This window comes from Daucus carota, chromosome 2, assembly GCF_001625215.2.
Source record: "Daucus carota subsp. sativus chromosome 2, DH1 v3.0, whole genome shotgun sequence".
Classification (NCBI taxonomy): Eukaryota; Viridiplantae; Streptophyta; class Magnoliopsida; order Apiales; family Apiaceae; genus Daucus; species Daucus carota.
Genome location: NC_030382.2, coordinates 11,727,322 through 11,752,365, shown reverse-complemented (window position 1 = coordinate 11,752,365; position 25,044 = coordinate 11,727,322). Strand labels below are relative to the sequence as shown.

At 35.7% G+C, this 25,044-nt stretch overlaps 1 long non-coding RNA gene across 2 annotated transcripts; it reads right to left on the bottom strand.

The window, feature by feature from the left end:
* Nucleotides 1-8,660: 8,660 nt before the first annotated feature.
* LOC135150260 (uncharacterized) lies at nucleotides 8,661-23,539 on the bottom strand. Of its 2 annotated transcripts, XR_010288570.1 has the most exons (4): nucleotides 22,567-23,539; nucleotides 20,961-21,218; nucleotides 15,324-15,581; nucleotides 8,663-9,942 (listed from the first exon to the last, which is right to left on the bottom strand). It is a non-coding gene; the product is annotated as an uncharacterized LOC135150260 (long non-coding RNA). The 2 variants fall into 2 exon arrangements; XR_010288571.1 differs by lacking the exons at nucleotides 20,961-21,218; nucleotides 22,567-23,539 and adding an exon at nucleotides 16,930-20,953 and having other exon boundaries at nucleotides 8,661-9,942.
* Nucleotides 23,540-25,044: the final 1,505 nt, after the last annotated feature.

The following is a 25,044-nucleotide window of genomic DNA, read 5'->3' as shown; positions in this document are numbered from 1 at the left end:
TGTTGCCAACATTATCCGAGTCTTTAACCTCAGAAGAAACTAATTTAGAGACTTGCATAGACAGACCCAAAATAAGATCATTCAGATGAGCAATAGACTTAGCATTTTGTTCTATGTTGACATTATTCGTGTTGCAAGTGTTAAGTAAGCGTTAATTCTGGTCCTCAAGTAAGGTGCGGAAATTTACCTCCATTTTTGCAAGATCTGGAAGTAGGTTGTCACCTCCTTCATCATCCGAAGTCTAAGATCTGGTGTTGCGGCCATGTCCCATCGTCCAAGGTTCTACTGGCTCTGGGTACCAATGTTGTGGTTTCTAAATATAAATACTAGTCCAACCTGATCTCTAGAATGAGATGGAGATTGATAGAATAAACTCAAAGAATTATCCAACAGGAAAGGAAATTCTGATAAGCAAATTCTGGGAAAATTAGTGACAGAGTTCAAGACAGGAGAGTATAACATCAAAATAGCATGCCTAACAAGTAGCCAACCCTAGACTTAATACTACTGAAATGATATCCTGATAAACATGAAATGTAAATGAAATTCAAATGCAAGTTGATATGTCAGTTGGCTCCTGTGGTCCTTCCCTCATTATTTGTTGTTGGTCCAGCTGTCACCTGATCCATCTTATTCTTGTCACCTTGCATGTAATGCTGAAATGTAGTTTTGCTTGCTGTTTGGCCGTTTGTTTCTTTACATCCTAGTAACATATCAGTCGCGACCTCCATTTCCACATCTCACCTCACACCATATCTCAAATTAGGGTTTGGTATGCTCGATTTGGGGATTTTGCTCGGTTGTCAACATCACAACTCCATCACAACATATATCAAATAAGCTAGAGAATATGCGGAGAAAAAATAAATTTAAATATAGACAAGAAAATAGAGAACATAAAAAATGTTATAAAAAAGGTACAACAGTATGATAAAACAAGATACAATAAAAAATAAATTATATAACAAATAAATTACAGAACATACGAAGAAAATATTAAATTCAATAGTGACAAAAAAATACATCACATCAAAAATTATATAAAAAAAAGTGGGTTGCTTTTTATTTTTTATAATACATAGTATGCTTACTTTTTAATTTTTATACAGTATAGAACAAGTACAGAATGTACAAGAAGTACAGAACATAGAATAAGTACAGTCTTGCCCGTACTTGTCAGCATCTCTCCTATTCTTGGGCGGTGTCAATTTTTTAGGTTAAAAACTCGTAAGGAAAGTTCCTAAGTTACTAGATTAATTAGAGGGTTGTTGGAAGAGAAGGCCTATATATATATATATAGGGTCCTACTCCAATAGAAACTACTAGAATAGAAACTAAATGGAAACCAATGCGATTAAGTAGAACGATGCGGGTTTTGGGACTGGGGATGGACCCCGAGATGGGCCTAGACTGGGTCTAAGTGGGGCCTAATAGGCCCCGGTCGAGGCCTAGTGGGACCATGGTGGGGTCAAATTTTTGCTCTTTAAGACTGTCTAGAGCCTGTCCAGGGCCTGTGAGGAGCCTTGGCGAGGCCCTAGCGGGCCCAGGGTGGTTCTGGTGGTTGGTCACCCATTGTAGTACTCTCTTTCGTTTCTTCTTTTACCAATGCTTCTTTACGGGCCTGAGAACGTGTTCGCATACACGTCACTCAAGTACCTGAAACACACAAACGAACTAGAGTGAGAAAAGAATCCAAGTCAGTTATACTTTGACGACCACCGATGACAAGCACATAAACTAAAATAAAACATCGTGTCCCCGGCAGCGGCGCCAAAAACTTGTTCGCACAAAATCACGCAAGCGTACGTGGTCACAAGTAGTATAGAATCAAATTCAGTTCGTTCCCACAGAGACTGGTGTATTCAGAAATATGCACTTATGCAACAATGTATGATTATTATTCAATGCTTGGACAAATAGCAATTTGGTTGGTTTTATCTAAATTAACTAACTGTAGTCGAATTATAACTAAGAGAATTAAAATCGAATTACTAAAGAAAAAATAAAGCATGGGATTCTAACTTCATTATATACTTCATTCATAGTTATGCCTATATCGATATGTAATGGTTGATAACTAATCAGATAACACGAGACTGATGCACGCTAACTGTCGTTATACGTGCACCATACTGTTTCACATCCACAATTAAGATAGAAGGTAAACAGACACCAATTATGCTTAGACCCTATATGTCTATAAGATTTGAAAACATAACGGTTGAAGATCAAGTTATCTATGAAGATTACATAGGGCGATGCAAGATGGGTAAAATCACATCACAATTATGCATATCGAACACATAAACCTATGGTCGCATGGCAAGTTCTAAATCAATAAATCCACTGTCGCTTCAATAGAGTTTAACAAACAATCTAAGATGTTAGCTACGCATCCAAGACGAATAAGCACAACCAATACGTGGAAATCAAGACAATCACATAAATAGTTGTTGTGCCATAAAATCTCCCTGGGCTTATTTTATAGCCCATCATATATTATTTGGGCTTTATTGGGGCTTACTGGAATCATCTGGTTAAGGATAATGGGCTTCACCATGGCTGGGTGAATCATTGGAGGCATACAAGGAGGTATATGGACTTGCATTGGAAGCATAATAAAGACTGCCATCAGAATGGGGTTGCACCTGAAGGTGCTTTACGGGTTACCGCTGCTAGGGGTTACCACTAAGTGCATCCTGGCTTGCAGCTATAGGGCTGCAGTTAGGGGATGCCGCTGGCAGGGCTTCCGCCGCCTGGGCAGAACGGCAGGCAGACTTCAAGCAGGACTCTTCTTCCTTGTTTCTAGGAGGACGAATTGGAGGTGGATTGGGAGTATATCAGCTATTATTTATCCACCACTTAAAGGATAATCATGCTTATATGGAGATAATTACAACATATATACATATCTAGTGCAAATATTCGGATATACTGTTAGGTCCTGAAACGATTGTAGAAGGGGGGGTTGAATACAATCGTTACTAAAAATCGCGGCGGAATAATCTGATTCGAATTAAACTTGTTAATCAGATTTTAATTAATTAATATAACAATGTTTTAAGTCGTTATATAATTAATAAGGTTCGTTTTAATGTCCACTAAAGTTCGTAGAATAAATTCGACAGGATGTATTCTAGTTTAGTGATTAAAACAACCGAGTGATCAAAGCACAGAAAACTGTGGATATAACAATTGCAAGTTACAAACAACTTGAAAGCTTTTATAATGCTTGAACAACATACAAATGAAGAAGTGAAGCCATATTTATAGGCAAATCACTTGGATCTAGGTATGACATTGAAAGGAATGACTTTCTAGCTTAGAAATGACATTATAAAGCAAAGCCATGCCAAACACTAAGAAGGAATGACATTAAAACACAAAGTCATGCTAAACAAAGGGAAGGAATGACTTTTTATGAGAAAGCCATACTGAAAAACTCGGTATGACTTAATCAGACTTGGCCATCAAGGTCATTCGGTATGACATATACAACAAAAGCCATACAGTCCATTCAGTATGACTTTCCTAAGTCATAACCAAGCAAGTCATACACACAATCAAGAAAGCCTGATAAAGGGACACGGTATGACATATTAATGTCATACCAGATGAAGTCTGTTGAAAGCAAACGGTATGACTTTTAATTAGAAAGTCATACCGATTGATTTAGACTAAAAACAAGTATCAGAATGACTTTCACAAGTCATACCCTGGAAAGACATGTAGCAGGGCACGGTATGACATTATTAAATAATGTCATACCGAGTCATGTGATGCAATAAATCAGTTTTGATAATTATATAAATATTAGATAATTACCCACTTAATTAAATTAATTATATAAATTCATAAATTAAATTAATTCGAAGGTGAATCAATTTAATAAATAAATCATACAATCAGTTTAATTATTTTGATTAGTGAGATAATTAAATACATACTTATAAAATTATATTACTTAAGCAGCAGAGACTTCAGGCTTTGTCGAACGTTGTAGATCTTCGTCTAGATTGAACGACCACTTATAGTTGATGCAGAACACTTAATCTGAGTAGCTGACACACAAATGTACTATCTGGTTCATTTGTATCTAGCTGAATTAAATATTCTTTATCAAATAAACATTTGAGACGTGGCTTGTTCGCCGATTCTTTGTCTTCGTAGTTCTTCTTCATAAGTAACAATAGTATGGAATCTTCTGAATAAATAAAGTATTAAAACTTTATACCTTCTGGACTTCTGGACGTGCTACAAAAGATTATTTGTACACTGAGGCTTGAACATATTAATGAACTTCTTCCAGTGGTGTGCAGCAGCATCCTGAAATTCTTCAGACATATAATTTCAATAAATCACTTGACGTTCTTCGTACGGATTCCTTCAACAGTACTTGCTATTTACCTTGCTTTCTTATCAGAGTTGAGTTGGTACCTCTTTAATTACATATAGGCTAAACATATGCCTTTCATATACATTGAAGATGAAGGCTTCAAGTGACCTACTTGGAGTGGGATGCCGCTAGATAACTACAAGAGGAAGTTGTTTATTCCAAAACTAGAGGGGATAAGAGCTTATCTCTTCAGAGTCCCATCGAGAACTATATGGGCTTGATCCCTATAAATATAGGGTATGTAGGCACATTGCAAAGGGACGAATTCGGATTCATGAACTCACGAGTTCTACACTCTAAAGAGAGGCACGTGTAACCTTTGTGACATACATTTCCGGGCAATTGCAGGGCGGAATTCTAATATTCCGGCCTTGTTGTTTGGTTCTTTGCAATCTCAGCCCTTAAACACATTTGTTTTTCTTTAATTTATGTTAACGGTAGCCCCTAAGAGCTAGCCGTGATTTTCGTAGTTGTAACAGATATCCCTATAATTGTGCTATACAGTTCTGGGGGTGTTGTATCAATTCCTCTCACAACACTTTTTGGCGCTAGAAGGAGGGGATTACTGATCTTAGAAAGGAGAGATGTCAGAAATTCCCGAAAACACAGAAAACCCCAAGACGCCGGAAGGCGCTACGCAAGGTGAAAGCGACGTTCCGAGCGGGGAATTAACACGCGAGGAGATGAAGGAAAAAATGAAGAGAATGAGTCGGAGAATTGCTTCTCTAAAAAGGAAATCAGAAAGGTCGAAAAAGGCTGGCAAGGTGACTCCTACAAAGCTAGATTTTGATGGAGAAGGCGGTAGGAAAGAAGGTGGCAACCCTGAGGATCGAGTTGACCCCGAAATGGATGACGGAGAGCACTCACAGGCTGCTAGTGTGTTCGACCGCCTTAGAAGGAAACTGACCGAGCAGGACTTGAGGCACAGGCTTGGCAACAAGGCCCCTAACGGGGATGAACCTGAAGGCTCGCAACGCAGGGTTCCTCCCAGCCAAAGACAGGATAAGCCCGTGTCTGAAGCTCGGTCAAAGGATAAAAACCAAAGGCCGTCGAAAGTTATCTCCATCCACGATGATGAGGAAAGCTCAGGGTCGCACAATGATGAGGAAGTAAGCAAGAAAAAAGATCAACCCCTGGATGATGACTATGAGGTTGCACTTGATGATGGGGATGATAAGTGCAAGATGGAAGAGCTGGTGGAAGCCCTAAAGAAGGTGAAGGCCGATAAGAAGTCGAAAGCCGAGCTTACCGTCAAGTCACCCTTTACTAAGAGGATTAGGGAGTCACCCCTACCGCGTATCTACAGGGGGGTTGGCGACCTGCGATTTAACGGAACCACGGATCCCGTGGAATATCTTATCGGTTTGACACTGAGATGGAGGCCTACCAGATTCCAGACCTCACAAAATGTCGCTTATTTGCTGCAACCCTCAGGGATGACGCTCACCACTGGTTCAAGAGGCTTCCTGCTAATTCTATCAGCTCTTGGAGGAAAATGAGCGAGCTGTTTGTGGGACAATTCAGGGCTTCTGTTACTTATGCCCCACCTGCCAACACTCTAGCTAATATTAAGTAGAAGGAACACAAGACGCTAAGAGAGTACTTCAAACGCTTCAACTCAGAGGTACCCCGTGTCAGGCCAACATCGAAGAAACCCTGAAGAATTTCTTGATAGCAGGGGTAAGGCCTGGAACAAACTTCTGGAAGGAGTTGCAAGGACGGGAGCCTGAAACCCTGGCTGACTTCTTTGCTAGGGTTGAGCCCCATAAGGTGATCGAGGAATCTCTAGCCAAGCTTAAGAAGGAGTCGAATTCTGAAAGCCGTAGCAGCTGGAAGAATAAGAGGGATAGGTCTTATAGCTCAGAAAGGAGGAACACCTATAAGAGGAATCCCTACATAAGGCCTACTAGTGAGAAGCTTTCAAGCCAAGATCGCAAGACTTCACCCATTATTGTGAACACAACCAGCACGCAGGGCTTCGACAAGTCGAGGCTAATGATGAGGAAGACAAGAGAAACAAGGTACCATGAATACACGCCTCTAACGGCCTCCATAGATCATATTTTCGAGGTTGGAGACAAGGCGAGACTCTTCCGGAAGCCCTTAGGAAATGGACCCCCTGGGAAGAAAGACCAGGAAAAATATTGTGCTTTCGATGACCTAAACGGGCATGACACGGCGGAATGTGTTCATCTTAAAGACCACATAGAGGATCTTATTATAACAGGGTACCTGACGGAATTTGTAGCCCAAGAGGCTAAAAATTATAAGGAGAAGAAGGCCGAAAGGGCAAATGACCAGGGAGCCAACCGCAATACACAGGCTGGTAGTGTACGAACAATCATCGGAGGACCCTTCGTGGGAGGCCAGGGACGCAGTGCTATGAGGAGATATGTACGGGAAGCCCGAGGGCCACCCTTAACCAATGTGTGCCACCTGTCTAAAAAGCCTCCCAAGATGTTCAAAGGGGAGACCATGGACATTACCTTTACTGAGGGGGATGTTGCCAGAGAATACGGCGTGCCTAAATGTCAAAGAAACCAAACCAAAAGGAAGCTAAACGGAGACTTCCAACAACAATTAACCACCATCCCAATGCTTTCATTTTCCAATGCTTTATCTGTTATAGATGCAACAGTATAATCAATTTAAAAGTCTTAAGTATAGCTGGCCTAATTTCTTTTATAGAAATAAATAAATAACACCCCTATTCAGTTTAAGATGAAAGTTTTGTAGGTGGGGGATAGAAGTGAGAGGCAAAAGATCAGCACTGAGCAGTAAGAATGCAAACTGGACAAAATATACATTTCAGAAAAACTGACGGGAATGCCACATTCTAATATATTTTTTTACCCATGATACCACATTTGAAATAAATAGTCAATTTCACATAATTATACTATGGTGGCAATTTCGGGAATCAGGTCAAACTCATATAATGTCAACACAACACATGAATGAATTTAATATTCGTAATTGTGTTTCAATTTTCACAGAAAACGTTGCTAATATTACTCTGCTCGCCCTGGTAATTAGATTTCAATTAATTTATTATATAAAAAAATTACTTTTCACTTAAAAATAATGTGACCACTTAAGTGAAAAAATGGAATTTGAAAATTTGCTAACAGTGGTCATGCGGAACGTTCCAAAGGACGTGATGAAGAAGAAATAAAGGGAACCAAACGACATAGGCAAGAAGTTCAAGAAGATGATGGTGATTACATTATTGGTTGCGCAGCTTGTTGTAAGTGAAAGTATCGCTTTTATAATTATAAAGTAGGTAAGCATCATGTTTATTTTATATATATTGGAAAATTCTTGTTTTAAGATTAAAAAATACATAAATTCTTATTTTTATATATAAGGCATATATTTAAGCCCATATGAAGAGATACCCGGCCTGTCAAAGCCCAATAAAACCCTAGGATCAAAATTAAGTACTATATATGTTGTGCCGCCGTGAACAAACATCATAAGTATAAAACAAATCTTCATACCATTTACATTAGTAGATTGTTCAACATAGAGATTTATCAACTACACATCCATTTATGATATGAACTTGTTTTCATGGGTATTGATTTAATAGCTAGTGTTTACGCTACTGACTTTGTTCGGCGTTTGGGATCGGAATTCACGGATTCTATCATGATTGAACTCGCTAATACATCTACAATTTTGAATCATCATTACAGGTATGATATCTAGTTACGCTTCTTTATCGATTGTTAAAATTGTCATATTAAAATGGAGTTTAGTCATAATAGATGAGTTCGAAACTATCCTCAGCTTGTGAATTGTAGTACCTATACTAAGAAATTTCTAATATAGTGAATAGTCACAAAAATTTTTGTGACAGCCCCCAAAATCCGGGGGTCTGGATTTGGTGCCACTAAAACAAAATCATTTAAAAACCTGTATTTTGCGGAAGAAGGTAAAACAGATATTTGAAAATCTGAACATTTTAAAAGAGATTAAAACTAAAATCCCTTTGACCCCCTAAAAACAGGATCGCTAATAGGTTACAGCACTGAAATCAGAAACTAAAACTTTAAATCTTATTACAACTTAAACTACATTACCAGTTAGACCTCGATAAGAAGAGTAACTCTAACCAGAACTACTCTTGCAAACATCTCCCTGACAATCTCGCCTAGCATCAATCTTACGCGCAGCTTATACAGGTGACATCTCAATCCCTAGCTGAAAGGGTTAGAAATAATAGCAAGAGTGAGCGAAAATGCTCAGCAAGATAATTAGAAAGGCAAGAGCCACAAGATATAATTTCTTTTGAATGAAATTAGAGTATTTGAAATAAAGCAAACTTTTGAAGTAAATCATAACAGTTGTAACTCAAAGATTAGCACAGCAACAACAAAGGAAGAATGAGCAACTAGAAGGCTCAACAATATATATATATATAAAATGCTTAAATGTAAAGCATTAATAAGTGCTATCCTTCTGGAAGTAAAGAGATAAGAAACAATAGTATCCAATGGAAAACAAAAGCAATATTAGCTTAAGTAATCAAATCATAAATTTTGATTGAAACTTCCACTGACGGGTGTACTATCACAGCTGATCAGCACGTGTAATAGTACGGGATCACACTTCGTAGAAGCATGTCCTAATTCACAGGTACCAAATATAAGGCAACACATTGGCCTTTGGCAGAAAAGTATTATCATATTTCAATAATACCCAAATAGCCCTTCACTGGACCGCCGTCCCGGCCTCTTACGCAAAAACGTTTTATTTTCTTAGGGAGTTGAATCACTCAACTCTCTCGATCAACAAACTCGCCATTTCACATGGTCCGGAGTAGTCATATCAACTGATGGCAACATAACTAGAATAATTAGTTATTTGCTAATTATGAATTTCAACTCTTGTACTGTTTGGAGTATATCTGGATAGCATAGTTTTTCACTATCTATCTTAGAAGTAATTTGAGAATTCTAGTAGAATGATTACTAGAATGTAGGGAATTCAATCATTGGAATGTATTGAATTCAATCATTATTGAGTATCTGTATGGTGTATGGAATATCGAACAATAATTAAATCCAAAGCATATGATATTCTATGAATTGAAATACAGAATATAATAATTGCATTGGCAATAATTAATAATTGTGGAATAAATCACTTGCTCTTAATAAATAAGAGAAGAATGGAAATACTTGCATTATCAAAAGAAATTGAAATACTTGCTCTTTAAATAAAAGAGAAGAGTAGGAATACTTGCACTTTCAAATATATAAGAGAGAAATGAGAATACTTGCCTTTGGTCCTTAGCTTTTACACTCTTAGCTAACATCCTTATCTTATTCTGCTTTCTCAAGACATCACCATCAACTATTCCTGATTCTTTGCTATGTCGCTCATGCGGTTACTGCAGCCTGATACGAATCTTATCTAAGTTCAGTCTTGATCCCCAATGTCTGGTTCTACTCGTCTCGAACAATCCGTAACTACTGAACCGCTATACAACTCTCACCTTTTCTTGCCTTTGCTTGGTATCACGCCCTCAATGCTCGATCCTATTATAAGCAAAAAGATACTACTTTAGTATCCTTCCGAAACGACTATCCTATTTCTACCCTTTCGTGATATATATATACATATATATACAGCACATAACAAGTAGCACACATTATAGCTTATAACTTACAACCAACTCAGAATATTATTTAACACGAGAACGCGTAACTTAAGTTAATATTTCTACGGAAAATTCGGCATGACCTATTCGTAAATAGGACTATCCCCCTGTTTTCAAATCAATCATATCAATCTCTTTAAACTAAATAAAATACTAATATAAAGAAAATCTGCCTTGACATGCAGCAACACACATAAGAAAAGTACCCGCCCCGACATGCGGCACCTAACACATAATGATAAATAATCCGCCCAGACATGCGGCACCTAAACACATCATGATTGAAAGAAACTAGCAGCTTATCTTTAAAACGGAAAGTAACTCAATATTAATACATTATACTATCAAGAATAATACTCTAACATTTAACACGTAGCACTTAGCAGGTATCACATATTTCCATACATTTACTTACCTTCTACCATAATACTCAATTTAGATACTATTCAATTCAAATATATACAAGTTGAATTAAATAAGCATAGCATTATATCTATTTAAGATATCGCATATTTATATTATTAATTTATATTATTTACTATTATTACTACTAGTGAAAGTAATAATAATAATAAAGAATAATACTAATATCTATTAATATTCGACATCCTAAAATTACCAAGTAAACACGGTTTCACACATTAACATCAATAATAATGCTATGTAGTACTGCTATTACTACCAAATCACATAAATATTATTTATAGATTTAAAAAAATATCACGAATCGGTAGCTATGGAAATTCGATCAATAGTCCGATAACTATAGGATACGCTCCCGTATAATTTAAAATCTAATTTTATTTGAAAATCAGGCAGCACCTCCTCTATCACAACAAATCCCAACAAAGCCTGTAACCAATCCGAATAACTTACTTTATAACTACCATCCAACAATCAATACTCAACCCAACGAACCAACCGAAATAATAAATAAAAGCATATAAAATCAGTTTTATGACTCGAGCCACACCACGAATTACACAGCCACATAACTAATAACACTCGGAGAACACACACACCCTTCACTAAACCCAGTACACACACTGATACACACACAGGACACACACACAAAACGCACACACTCAGTCGAAATACACACACAACACACACATATACACGCGTATATACACGCAATCCCAGTAGCGAAACAAGGCAGGGGAGAGAAAGTGAGAGAGATGGGGAGAAACCCACGAGAGAGAGGGACTGAGACTGGTGGTGGCTTACGGCCGGCGGCGGCGGCTGAACGGCCGGAAAAGGAGGCGGCGACGGGCGGTGTTGTTCGGGGAGAGAGGCGGCATGGAGAGAGGGTCGACGGGGAGAGACGACCGAGGGAGAGGGAAAGCCGAGAGAGAGAGCGGCGGGAAAGAGAGATGAAGGAGAGTGGAGAGAGATGGTGAGGGAGAGATTTGAGAAAGAGCGATTGAGAGGAGAGAGATTCAGAGAGAGGTGAGAGACAGTGGGTACAGGGAAGAGAAAAGGGAGTATATGTAATTTTAAAACAAAACTTATAAACTGAATCTATACTGTGGTGCCACGTTTCCGAATAAAGGACACGTATCCTCCTACTGGCCAGCCTGATCTCGGACTGATTTAACAAATTAACGAACAAACTCGCAGATAAAATGATCCAGATAAATACCGAAATAATTTTAAAAATCTTAAAATATTTAAAAACTAATAAAATATGATTTTCATGATTTTTGAAATTAATAGAAACACCCCACTTGAAACTACACAGAAAATCATTTAGAGCTGAAAAATTAACAAAATATCATTCTATGAATTTTATAAATCTCTAAAAATATTTAATGAAATTATAAAGCGATAAAAATGATTTTATAAGCAATACACAATTTTATAAAATCCATTCACTATAAAATTTATAACAAATAGAAATCGATAACACAGCTCGACGATCAAATTAAAATGAAATACACCGACTCTCAAGAATATAATCACATAATAATCATAATTAACTATAATTAATTATCGAACAATTCCACCAGTATCACTTAATCACATAACACATATATTCACATAATAATCATTTAGAATTGTTCAAAACAATATATGAAACTCATAAAGTCATTTTTGAAAACCAACAAAATAAAATAAAATATAAAATTTTATTCCTCTATTAGAAAATTAATACCAAACTAATTAATAATTGTCGAAAAACTCGAGTCGTTACAGACTTCCCCCCTTATAAGGATTCCGTCCTCGGAATCAGCGAAGAGAGAACTAGAGCATGCTATTGCTTGCAAGTAGCATCGTGATCCGCTTCTGTAGTTGTAGTTATATGCGAAATCTTGAAATGTATTGGTTGCATTAGCTCGTTCAAATTTAGCTGGCATACCCTCAAAATTGGTCGAAAAATAAGAATCATGGAATCTTAGAATTTATCAGATTTTAGATATCAAGGCAAAGGGTATAGTATGATTTTGCAGAGAAAAACTAATTTGGAATTAAAAATTACTGAGAGATCAATATGATCAAGAGAACTTAATGTTGCGTATCTTAACAAAGATACTACTAAAGGTATTTAGCCTTCTTGTAATGCACAACACACAAGTGATGGCGTCCCATCAAACTTCTATCACACAGACAGATAGTCCTTGTGTCCCCTATAAGTAGGGTTGTTCATCTCAGTTAGAGTAAAAAAAATATGAGAGAAGTTCAGAAATCAACTAACAATGATTGTCTTTTGATGAATGAGACATTCTAGGTTCAGAAATGAATACATAGCAAAGGTACTAATTCCGATGAAAAGAATAATTGATAATGATATTGTAAGCAAAAGTATCATTCTATAACTCATGAGAGAGAAGATATAATTTCTAATAAAAATCTCTATGAAAAGATGTCAAAATCGATAGATTTCAAAAGTGCTAGGTTCGATGAAAAGAATAGTCAAAAAAAGATACAATAACCATAAGCATCATTTGATAACTTACGCAAAAGAGAAACTGATACTTCATCAAATACCTCTATGAAAGAGATATCAAAACAATTCACTAAGGAGAAAAATAATCAATATAATCAACGAATGAGGAAGGTATTACCAAGATTTTCACAGATGCCTTCTTGACTGATTCCTCTGGCTCGTTTCGATTCTAGCAGTTCTTCTCGATGTTCTAATATTCTGGCCGATTCGTACACGACTCCAAAGATTCCACCACCGCTATCTACTTTAGTAAAAAGTCCTATCCAGCTTGACACGATAAGAAGCCATCTTCAACTTTATACAATCAACATTGTAGAGCGTTGACGTTCTAGCCTACTCATAGCACTATATCTAGTATTTTAACACGAAATCTATATAAGCTCTCAAACCGAGAACTATATACCTTTCTTACTCTGACCCAACAATTCTCATACTTATTTTATATGTCTCTATAGAAACAATAGATGACCCTCGAACAAACACTCAAAAGTGGTAGAGATGACAAGGAACATTCTAGACTAGATAGGTTTCTCCACAAGTCTAGCTGGCAATGGTTAGTCAGAAAGTCAACATCAAGCTCTGAGAGATTGGCAACTAAAGGTGTACTAATGTTTCTCTTGAGATCCAAACTCACTAGCTCTAGATATGGAAACTAGGATATACCCAAAATGATTACTCAGAATCATTACTCCAAACTCAGTCTCAGTTCCATCAACAAAGACTATAACCAATAGTCTTGACTTACCTCTATATGAGGTTCCACTAAACAAAATCCTATCACACTCTACATTCTGATTTCAATAACTTATAACCTATAGCTCTGATACCAACTGTGACAGCCCCCAAAATCCGGGGGTCTGGATTTGGTGCCACTAAAACAAAATCATTTAAAAACCTGTATTTTGCGGAAGAAGGTAAAACAGATATTTGAAAATCTGAACATTTTAAAAGAGATTAAAACTAAAATCCCTTTGACCCCCTAAAAACAGGATCGCTAATAGGTTACAACACTGAAATCAGAAACTAAAACTTTAAATCTTATTACAACTTAAACTACATTACCAGTTAGACCTCGATAAGAAGAGTAACTGATAACCAATAAATAAATTATTATACAACTAAACTGGAATAAATCAACTCTAACCAGAACTACTCTTGCAAACATCTCCCTGGCAATCTCGCCTAGCATCAATCTTACGCGCAGCTTATACAGGTGACATCTCAATCCCTAGCTGAAAGGGTTAGAAATAATAGCAAGAGTGAGCGAAAATGCTCAGCAAGATAATAAGAAAGGCAAGAGCCACAAGATATAATTTCTTTTGAATGAAATTAGAGTATTTGAAATAAAGCAAACTTTTGAAGTAAATCATAACAGTTGTAACTCAAAGATTAGCACAGCAACAACAAAGGAAGAATGAGCAACTAGAAGGCTCAACAATATATATATATAAAATGCTTAAATGTAAAGCATTAATAAGTGCTATCCTTCTGGAAGTAAAGAGATAAGAAACAATAGTATCCAATGGAAAACAAAAGCAATATTAGCTTAAGTAATCAAATCATAAATTTTGATTGAAACTTCCACTGACGGGTGTACTATCACAGCTGATCAGCACGTGTAATAGTACGGGATCACACTTCGTAGAAGCATGTCCTAATTCACAGGTACCAAATATAAGGCAACACATTGGCCTTTGGCAGAAAAGTATTATCATATTTCAATAATACCCAAATAGCCCTTCACTGGACCGCCGTCCCGGCCTCTTACGCAAAAACGTTTTATTTTCTTAGGGAGTTGAATCACTCAACTCTCTCGATCAACAAACTCGCCATTTCACATGGTCCGGAGTAGTCATATCAACTGATGGCAACATAACTAGAATAATTAGTTATTTGCTAATTATGAATTTCAACTCTTGTACTGTTTGGAGTATATCTGGATAGCATAGTTTTTCACTATCTATCTTAGAAGTAATTTGAGAATTCTAGTAGAATGATTACTAGAATGTAGGGAATTCAATCATTGGAATGTATTGAATTCAATCATTATTGAGTATCTGTATGGTGTATGGAATATCGAACAATAATTAAATCCAAAGCATATGATATTCTATGAATTGAAATACAGAATATAATAATTGCATTGGCAATAATTAATAATTGTGGAATAAATCACTTGCTCTTAATAAATAAGAGAAGAATAGAAATACTTGCATTATCAAAAGAAATTGAAATACTTGCTCTTTAAATAAAAGAGAAGAGTAGGAATACTTGCACTTTCAAATATATAAGAGAGAAATGAGAATACTTGCCTTTGGTCCTTAGCTTTTACACTCTTAGCTAACATCCTTATCTTATTCTGCTTTCTCAAGACATCACCATCAACTATTCCTGATTCTTTGCTATGTCGCTCATGCGGTTACTGCAGCCTGATACGAATCTTATCTAAGTTCAGTCTTGATCCCCAATGTCTGGTTCTACTCGTCTCGAACAATCCGTAACTACTGAACCGCTATACAACTCTCACCTTTTCTTGCCTTTGCTTGGTATCACGCCCTCAATGCTCGATCCTATTATAAGCAAAAAGATACTACTTTAGTATCCTTCCGAAACGACTATCCTATTTCTACCCTTTCGTGATATATATATACATATACATACAGCACATAACAAGTAGCACACATTATAGCTTATAACTTACAACCAACTCAGAATATTATTTAACACGAGAACGCGTAACTTAAGTTAATATTTCTACGGAAAATTCGGCATGACCTATTCGTAAATAGGACTATCCCCCTGTTTTCAAATCAATCATATCAATCTCTTTAAACTAAATAAAATACTAATATAAAGAAAATCTGCCTTGACATGCAGCAACACACATAAGAAAAGTACCCGCCCCGACATGCGGCACCTAACACATAATGATAAATAATCCGCCCAGACATGCGGCACCTAAACACATCATGATTGAAAGAAACTAGCAGCTTATCTTTAAAACGGAAAGTAACTCAATATTAATACATTATACTATCAAGAATAATACTCTAACATTTAACACGTAGCACTTAGCAGGTATCACATATTTCCATACATTTACTTACCTTCTACCATAATACTCAATTTAGATACTATTCAATTCAAATATATACAAGTTGAATTAAATAAGCATAGCATTATATCTATTTAAGATATCGCATATTTATATTATTAATATTATTATTTACTATTATTACTACTAGTGAAAGTAATAATAATAATAAAGAATAATACTAATATCTATTAATATTCGACATCCTAAAATTACCAAGTAAACACGGTTTCACACATTAACATCAATAATAATGCTATGTAGTACTGCTATTACTACCAAATCACATAAATATTATTTATAGATTTAAAAAAATATCACGAATCGGTAGCTATGGAAATTCGATCAATAGTCCGATAACTATAGGATACGCTCCCGTATAATTTAAAATCTAATTTTATTTGAAAATCAGGCAGCACCTCCTCTATCACAACAAATCCCAACAAAGCCTGTAACCAATCCGAATAACTTACTTTATAACTACCATCCAACAATCAATACTCAACCCAACGAACCAACCGAAATAATAAATAAAAGCATATAAAATCAGTTTTATGACTCGAGCCACACCACGAATTACACAGCCACATAACTAATAACACTCGGAGAACACACACACCCTTCACTAAACCCAGTACACACACTGATACACACACAGGACACACACACAAAACGCACACACTCAGTCGAAATACACACACAACACACACATATACACGCGTATATACACGCAATCCCAGTAGCGAAACAAGGCAGGGGAGAGAAAGTGAGAGAGATGGGGAGAAACCCACGAGAGAGAGGGACTGAGACTGGTGGTGGCTTACGGCCGGCGGCGGCGGCTGAACGGCCGGAAAAGGAGGCGGCGACGGGCGGTGTTGTTCGGGGAGAGAGGCGGCATGGAGAGAGGGTCGACGGGGAGAGACGACCGAGGGAGAGGGAAAGCCGAGAGAGAGAGCGGCGGGAAAGAGAGATGAAGGAGAGTGGAGAGAGATGGTGAGGGAGAGATTTGAGAAAGAGCGATTGAGAGGAGAGAGATTCAGAGAGAGGTGAGAGACAGTGGGTACAGGGAAGAGAAAAGGGAGTATATGTAATTTTAAAACAAAACTTATAAACTGAATCTATACTGTGGTGCCACGTTTCCGAATAAAGGACACGTATCCTCCTACTGGCCAGCCTGATCTCGGACTGATTTAACAAATTAACGAACAAACTCGCAGATAAAATGATCCAGATAAATACCGAAATAATTTTAAAAATCTTAAAATATTTAAAAACTAATAAAATATGATTTTCATGATTTTTGAAATTAATAGAAACACCCCACTTGAAACTACACAGAAAATCATTTAGAGCTGAAAAATTAACAAAATATCATTCTATGAATTTTATAAATCTCTAAAAATATTTAATGAAATTATAAAGCGATAAAAATGATTTTATAAGCAATACACAATTTTATAAAATCCATTCACTATAAAATTTATAACAAATAGAAATCGATAACACAGCTCGACGATCAAATTAAAATGAAATACACCGACTCTCAAGAATATAATCACATAATAATCATAATTAACTATAATTAATTATCGAACAATTCCACCAGTATCACTTAATCACATAACACATATATTCACATAATAATCATTTAGAATTGTTCAAAACAATATATGAAACTCATAAAGTCATTTTTGAAAACCAACAAAATAAAATAAAATATAAAATTTTATTCCTCTATTAGAAAATTAATACCAAACTAATTAATAATTGTCGAAAAACTCGAGTCGTTACAGACTTCCCCCTTATAAGGATTCCGTCCTCGGAATCAGCGAAGAGAGAACTAGAGCATGCTATTGCTTGCAAGTAGCATCGTGATCCGCTTCTGTAGTTGTAGTTATATGCGAAATCTTGAAATGTATTGGTTGCATTAGCTCGTTCAAATTTAGCTGGCATACCCTCAAAATTGGTCGAAAAATAAGAATCATGGAATCTTAGAATTTATCAGATTTTAGATATCAAGGCAAAGGGTATAGTATGATTTTGCAGAGAAAAACTAATTTGGAATTAAAAATTACTGAGAGATCAATATGATCAAGAGAACTTAATGTTGCGTATCTTAACAAAGATACTACTAAAGGTATTTAGCCTTCTTGTAATGCACAACACACAAGTGATGGCGTCCCATCAAACTTCTATCACACAGACAGATAGTCCTTGTGTCCCCTATAAGTAGGGTTGTTCATCTCAGTTAGAGTAAAAAAAATATGAGAGAAGTTCAGAAATCAACTAACAATGATTGTCTTTTGATGAATGAGACATTCTAGGTTCAGAAATGAATACATAGCAAAGGTACTAATTCCGATGAAAAGAATAATTGATAATGATATTGTAAGCAAAAGTATCATTCTATAACTCATGAGAGAGAAGATATAATTTCTAATAAAAATCTCTATGAAAAGATGTCAAAATCGATAGATTTCAAAAGTGCTAGGTTCGATGAAAAGAATAGTCAAAAAAAGATACAATAACCATAAGCATCATTTGATAACTTACGCAAAAGAGAAACTGATACTTCATCAAATACCTCTATGAAAGAGATATCAAAACAATTCACTAAGGAGAAAAATAATCAATATAATCAACGAATGAGGAAGGTATTACCAAGATTTTCACAGATGCCTTCTTGACTGATTCCTCTGGCTCGTTTCGATTCTAGCAGTTCTTCTCGATGTTCTAATATTCTGGCCGATTCGTACACGACTCCAAAGATTCCACCACCGCTATCTACTTTAGTAAAAAGTCCTATCCAGCTTGACACGATAAGAAGCCATCTTCAACTTTATACAATCAACATTGTAGAGCGTTGACGTTCTAGCCTACTCATAGCACTATATCTAGTATTTTAACACGAAATCTATATAAGCTCTCAAACCGAGAACTATATACCTTTCTTACTCTGACCCAACAATTCTCATACTTATTTTATATGTCTCTATAGAAACAATAGATGACCCTCGAACAAACACTCAAAAGTGGTAGAGATGACAAGGAACATTCTAGACTAGATAGGTTTCTCCACAAGTCTAGCTGGCAATGGTTAGTCAGAAAGTCAACATCAAGCTCTGAGAGATTGGCAACTAAAGGTGTACTAATGTTTCTCTTGAGATCCAAACTCACTAGCTCTAGATATGGAAACTAGGATATACCCAAAATGATTACTCAGAATCATTACTCCAAACTCAGTCTCAGTTCCATCAACAAAGACTATAACCAATAGTCTTGACTTACCTCTATATGAGGTTCCACTAAACAAAATCCTATCACACTCTACATTCTGATTTCAATAACTTATAACCTATAGCTCTGATACCAACTGTGACAGCCCCCAAAATCCGGGGGTCTGGATTTGGTGCCACTAAAACAAAATCATTTAAAAACCTGTATTTTGCGGAAGAAGGTAAAACAGATATTTGAAAATCTGAACATTTTAAAAGAGATTAAAACTAAAATCCCTTTGACCCCCTAAAAACAGGATCGCTAATAGGTTACAACACTGAAATCAGAAACTAAAACTTTAAATCTTATTACAACTTAAACTACATTACCAGTTAGACCTCGATAAGAAGAGTAACTGATAACCAATAAATAAATTATTATACAACTAAACTGGAATAAATCAACTCTAACCAGAACTACTCTTGCAAACATCTCCCTGGCAATCTCGCCTAGCATCAATCTTACGCGCAGCTTATACAGGTGACATCTCAATCCCTAGCTGAAAGGGTTAGAAATAATAGCAAGAGTGAGCGAAAATGCTCAGCAAGATAATAAGAAAGGCAAGAGCCACAAGATATAATTTCTTTTGAATGAAATTAGAGTATTTGAAATAAAGCAAACTTTTGAAGTAAATCATAACAGTTGTAACTCAAAGATTAGCACAGCAACAACAAAGGAAGAATGAGCAACTAGAAGGCTCAACAATATATATATATAAAATGCTTAAATGTAAAGCATTAATAAGTGCTATCCTTCTGGAAGTAAAGAGATAAGAAACAATAGTATCCAATGGAAAACAAAAGCAATATTAGCTTAAGTAATCAAATCATAAATTTTGATTGAAACTTCCACTGACGGGTGTACTATCACAGCTGATCAGCACGTGTAATAGTACGGGATCACACTTCGTAGAAGCATGTCCTAATTCACAGGTACCAAATATAAGGCAACACATTGGCCTTTGGCAGAAAAGTATTATCATATTTCAATAATACCCAAATAGCCCTTCACTGGACCGCCGTCCCGGCCTCTTACGCAAAAACGTTTTATTTTCTTAGGGAGTTGAATCACTCAACTCTCTCGATCAACAAACTCGCCATTTCACATGGTCCGGAGTAGTCATATCAACTGATGGCAACATAACTAGAATAATTAGTTATTTGCTAATTATGAATTTCAACTCTTGTACTGTTTGGAGTATATCTGGATAGCATAGTTTTTCACTATCTATCTTAGAAGTAATTTGAGAATTCTAGTAGAATGATTACTAGAATGTAGGGAATTCAATCATTGGAATGTATTGAATTCAATCATTATTGAGTATCTGTATGGTGTATGGAATATCGAACAATAATTAAATCCAAAGCATATGATATTCTATGAATTGAAATACAGAATATAATAATTGCATTGGCAATAATTAATAATTGTGGAATAAATCACTTGCTCTTAATAAATAAGAGAAGAATAGAAATACTTGCATTATCAAAAGAAATTGAAATACTTGCTCTTTAAATAAAAGAGAAGAGTAGGAATACTTGCACTTTCAAATATATAAGAGAGAAATGAGAATACTTGCCTTTGGTCCTTAGCTTTTACACTCTTAGCTAACATCCTTATCTTATTCTGCTTTCTCAAGACATCACCATCAACTATTCCTGATTCTTTGCTATGTCGCTCATGCGGTTACTGCAGCCTGATACGAATCTTATCTAAGTTCAGTCTTGATCCCCAATGTCTGGTTCTACTCGTCTCGAACAATCCGTAACTACTGAACCGCTATACAACTCTCACCTTTTCTTGCCTTTGCTTGGTATCACGCCCTCAATGCTCGATCCTATTATAAGCAAAAAGATACTACTTTAGTATCCTTCCGAAACGACTATCCTATTTCTACCCTTTCGTGATATATATATACATATATATACAGCACATAACAAGTAGCACACATTATAGCTTATAACTTACAACCAACTCAGAATATTATTTAACACGAGAACGCGTAACTTAAGTTAATATTTCTACGGAAAATTCGGCATGACCTATTCGTAAATAGGACTATCCCCCTGTTTTCAAATCAATCATATCAATCTCTTTAAACTAAATAAAATACTAATATAAAGAAAATCTGCCTTGACATGCAGCAACACACATAAGAAAAGTACCCGCCCCGACATGCGGCACCTAACACATAATGATAAATAATCCGCCCAGACATGCGGCACCTAAACACATCATGATTGAAAGAAACTAGCAGCTTATCTTTAAAACGGAAAGTAACTCAATATTAATACATTATACTATCAAGAATAATACTCTAACATTTAACACGTAGCACTTAGCAGGTATCACATATTTCCATACATTTACTTACCTTCTACCATAATACTCAATTTAGATACTATTCAATTCAAATATATACAAGTTGAATTAAATAAGCATAGCATTATATCTATTTAAGATATCGCATATTTATATTATTAATATTATTATTTACTATTATTACTACTAGTGAAAGTAATAATAATAATAAAGAATAATACTAATATCTATTAATATTCGACATCCTAAAATTACCAAGTAAACACGGTTTCACACATTAACATCAATAATAATGCTATGTAGTACTGCTATTACTACCAAATCACATAAATATTATTTATAGATTTAAAAAAATATCACGAATCGGTAGCTATGGAAATTCGATCAATAGTCCGATAACTATAGGATACGCTCCCGTATAATTTAAAATCTAATTTTATTTGAAAATCAGGCAGCACCTCCTCTATCACAACAAATCCCAACAAAGCCTGTAACCAATCCGAATAACTTACTTTATAACTACCATCCAACAATCAATACTCAACCCAACGAACCAACCGAAATAATAAATAAAAGCATATAAAATCAGTTTTATGACTCGAGCCACACCACGAATTACACAGCCACATAACTAATAACACTCGGAGAACACACACACCCTTCACTAAACCCAGTACACACACTGATACACACACAGGACACACACACAAAACGCACACACTCAGTCGAAATACACACACAGCACACACATATACACGCGTATATACACGCAATCCCAGTAGCGAAACAAGGCAGGGGAGAGAAAGTGAGAGAGATGGGGAGAAACCCACGAGAGAGAGGGACTGAGACTGGTGGTGGCTTACGGCCGGCGGCGGCGGCTGAACGGCCGGAAAAGGAGGCGGCGACGGGCGGTGTTGTTCGGGGAGAGAGGCGGCATGGAGAGAGGGTCGACGGGGAGAGACGACCGAGGGAGAGGGAAAGCCGAGAGAGAGAGCGGCGGGAAAGAGAGATGAAGGAGAGTGGAGAGAGATGGTGAGGGAGAGATTTGAGAAAGAGCGATTGAGAGGAGAGAGATTCAGAGAGAGGTGAGAGACAGTGGGTACAGGGAAGAGAAAAGGGAGTATATGTAATTTTAAAACAAAACTTATAAACTGAATCTATACTGTGGTGCCACGTTTCCGAATAAAGGACACGTATCCTCCTACTGGCCAGCCTGATCTCGGACTGATTTAACAAATTAACGAACAAACTCGCAGATAAAATGATCCAGATAAATACCGAAATAATTTTAAAAATCTTAAAATATTTAAAAACTAATAAAATATGATTTTCATGATTTTTGGATCATTTTTGAAATTAATAGAAACACCCCACTTGAAACTACACAGAAAATCATTTAGAGCTGAAAAATTAACAAAATATCATTCTATGAATTTTATAAATCTCTAAAAATATTTAATGAAATTATAAAGCGATAAAAATGATTTTATAAGCAATACACAATTTTATAAAATCCATTCACTATAAAATTTATAACAAATAGAAATCGATAACACAGCTCGACGATCAAATTAAAATGAAATACACTGACTCTCGAGAATATAATCACATAATAATCATAATTAACTATAATTAATTATCGAACAATTCCACCAGTATCACTTAATCACATAACACATATATTCACATAATAATCATTTAGAATTGTTCAAAACAATATATGAAACTCATAAAGTCATTTTTGAAAACCAACAAAATAAAATAAAATATAAAATTTTATTCCTCTATTAGAAAATTAATACCAAACTAATTAATAATTGCCGAAAAACTCGAGTCGTTACAATTTTGGTTAGGGATCACAACAGGTCCGATCGGTTCGCATATCGAAGATATCTAAATCAAAATTATTTTTAAAATCCAAATCAAAATCCAATCGAGTTTCATATATCGAATCCAAATCCAACTCCAAATCTACGGGTTTCGGATTGGGTTCGGGTTTCACATATCAATTCCAATCGGGTTTCACATATCAAATCTGAATCCAAATTTTTTAAGCAGGGCTCCATCCTTGTTCCGACTAGATATGCACAAAAGGTCCATCAGGCCGTCGAGTTATGGTGGGACCCCAAAAACACTCGGGTTTTTTTTTATCAAAACCGCCCTAGACCGACTTTGACTTTGAGTGGGCCGGACTTTCATAAAATAGTGGAGTCCATTTAGGTCCCAACCAGGTTTGTATGAAGGCCTCATGCCAATTTGATAAGAGTAATTCTGAATTACAACTTGTGTAAATGAGTTAGTATTATATTGACTTAGACATTTTTTTTTCTTCTTATTTTTAAATATTTTAAGAATTAAATTATATTTGAGTATGATATTGAAAAATCAAGTTAAAAAGATATTAAAATTTTATATGAGAAATAAGTATATATTAAACACATGAATCAATTTAATATTTTGTAATTGTCTTTCAATTTTGGCATAAAAGGTTGCTAATATTATTTTAGAAAATATTTTCTCAATATGTTAATATTACTTTGCTCTCAAGTAGTTAGATTTCATTTAATTTATTATCAAAATTAAATTAGGCTCTCCCAACAGTGAATGATGTTCTTGATGGGAATGGGCAAGACTGCTCAAGCCATCGCACTTGTGATGCAAAATGAGTATAGTGAAGAGACCATTTGATATTTAATGCATGGACTAAATATGATTGATGTAAGTGTGCAGTTGATTTTTATATAGAAATTACTAGGTACCCAAAAATTGTTTCCAAATACTTTTCCCAAATACTAGTTGGCGGTGTTTGATTAGTTCCACTTACCTTAAAAATAATGGACCCCTATATGCACATGAACCACCTAATTAAAATCAGTTCCATGTCATTTAATAAAATAATAGAGGACAAGATTTGAGATATATAATATTATTATTTTTATATTATAAAGATTTCTTTTTTTGATAAATTTTGTAATATAAAAAATCGAAATTGATATTTTTTAGAAAATAGTTGGGACGAGTACTATTTGTTTACCCGGTAACTCTTAAACATATGGGTGATGTGCAGGGTTGTGTGGCATGGAGAAGAATAACTCCGAAAATACTGTTTCCAGACGTAGAGTGGTGCCCATAAAGATCAACTCCATCTTCATCGATTTTAGCAGTTACCAAATGAAGCAAGTTGGTGGACACAATCATAATAATCTACCAAGCAGGTGACCAATTAAACTTAAGCACTTTGCGTCTTCTTTCAAACTTGAGTGCAATGTGCATCAGTATTGACTTGGCACAAGCTCAGCTTGGTTCATGATGTTTTAATTAAGTTAATGTAGCAATTAGAA